The 2,500-nt window shown below is 36.5% G+C and overlaps 1 protein-coding gene across 1 annotated transcript in view; it reads right to left on the bottom strand.

Moving 5' to 3' along the window:
- rnf220b (ring finger protein 220b) overlaps nucleotides 1–2,500 on the bottom strand; it is a gene marked incomplete at its 5' end in the record, with an annotated part of 21,830 nt that overhangs the window by 4,335 nt on the left and 14,995 nt on the right.

Raw genomic sequence — 2,500 nt, 5'->3', positions numbered from 1 at the left:
TCACTACCACACTACAGACAGTTAACCCTTTCACTACCACACTACAGACAGTTAACCCTTTCACTACCACACTACAGACTGTTAACCCTTTCACTACCACACTACAGAAGGTTAACCCTTTCACTACCACACTACAGACAGTTAACCCTTTCACTACCACACTACAGAAGGTTAACCTGTCACTACCACACTACAGAATGTTAACCTTTCACTACCACACTACAGAAGGTTAACCTTTCACTACCACACTACAGAAGGTTAACCTTTCACTACCACACTACAAAGGGTTAATCCTTTCACTACCACACTACAGAAGGTTAACCCTTTCACTACCACACTACAGAAGGTTAACCCTTTCACTACCACACTACAGACAGTTAACCCTTTCACTACCACACTACAGAAGGTTAACCTTTCACTACCACACTACAGAATGTTAACCTTTCACTACCACACTACAGAAGGTTAACCTTTCACTACCACACTACAGAAGGTTAACCTTTCACTACCACACTACAGAAGGTTAACCTTTCACTACCACACTACAAAGGGTTAATCCTTTCACTACCACACTACAGAAGGTTAACCCTTTCACTACCACACTACAGAAGGTTAACCTTTCACTACCACACTACAGAAGGTTAACCCTTTCACTACCACAATACAAAGGGTTAACCCTTTCACTACCACACTACAGAAGGTTAACCTTTCACTACCACACTACAAAGGGTTAACCCTTTCACTACCACAATACAAAGGGTTAACCCTTTCACTACCACACTACATATGGTTAACCCTTTCACTACCACAATACAAAGGGTTAACCCTTTCACTACCACACTACAGAAGGTTAACCATTTCACTACCACACTACATAAGGTTAACCCTTTCACTACCACACTACAGACGGCCTTTCACTACACACTACAGACGGTTAACCTTCTGTAGTGTGGTAGTGAAAGGGTTAACCTTCTGTAGTGAAAGGTTAACCTTCTGTAGTGGTAGTGAAAGGGTTACGAAATTGAGATTCCCTTCAGCCCATCCAAAAAGCATTTAGCAGTATTTTGTTATTTTGAGGGAAGGAGACACCAGCATCATGCTGAGTGCGTTAGTGTGAGTTAGTCTGGATCCAGACCCTGAATCACACGCGTGCCCTTTAACAAATTCCATAATTCTATCATTCAATTCAAGTGATTCAGATCTAAACTGAATCATAGGATTATTATAGGAATTTAGGGAAAAGGGCATATTTGGGTTTTTCAGGGGCCAGGATCCAGTGTGAGTCAATGGATCCAAAGTGTCAATGGGTCAATGGGGGGCAGGCAGCCTGGAGAGAACAACATGAACAATTCATTCATTCATATTTAGACCCTCTGGGATTTTTTTTTTTTTGAGGTTAGTTTTTTGACATTTTACTGCTTTATTTCAGACAGAGAGGAAGGTTGGGAGAAGACATGGGGGGGAGACATGCGGCACGGGTCTCCGGGTCCGGGAGTCGAACCCGGGACGTCCGCGTTGCACTGCAGCGCAGCTACATGGTGCGCCACCCTGGGGCCCCTCCCTCTGAGATTATTGAGGGTGGAGCCTCATTTTCAATAATGCCGAGTTTACAATAGATTACAATAGATTACAATAGATTACAATAGGCAGAAAGCCATAAAAAGAAGATAAATCAGACAGTAAAACACAAATATTAGCATTGATTAAAACCAATTATATTCAAAATCATGCCAAAGTGAATTTTCTTTATGTCCCAGTGTCGCCAGAGAGTCAATATTTAAAGTGTTTTGTAGTTTATTCCATGAGTCTGGAATTTCCGAGTTCGGAATTGACCCAAGGAATATGTGGTGTAATCCAGTCCTGAGAGCGGGTTTGACGAGCTCCTACATTGAGATCTAGCAGTGAGGTCGTGTAAATTGGTAATTTGTATAGGAACACTTTGTAAATAAACATTTACAAATAATTTAGGGCCAGCAAACTTTTCCATACAGAGTACAATGATGAGTACTGTAGATATAACCAGTAATACATCTAAGAGCAGAGTGATATATATATATACTGTAGATATAACCAGTAATACATCTAAGAGCAGAGTGATATATATATATATATACTGTAGATATCACCAGTAATACATCTAAGAGCAGAGTGATATATATATATATATATATATATATATATATATATATATATATATATATATATATATATATATATATATATATATATATATATATATATATATATATATGTGTACTGTAGATATAACCAGTAATACATCTAAGAGCAGAGTGATATATATATATATATATATATATATATATATATATATATATATATATATATATATATATATATATATATATATATATATATATATATATATATATATATATATATATATATATATATATATATATATATATATATATATATATATGTGTACTGTAGATATAACCAGTAATACATCTAAGAGCAGAGTGATATATTATATATACTG

This window comes from Notolepis coatsorum (genome assembly GCF_963971535.1).
Source record: "Notolepis coatsorum genome assembly, chromosome: 3".
NCBI lineage: Eukaryota > Metazoa > Chordata > Actinopteri > Aulopiformes > Paralepididae > Notolepis > Notolepis coatsorum.
The sequence above is the reverse complement of the archived record's forward strand: the minus strand, read 5'-3'. Positions and strand labels throughout refer to the sequence as shown.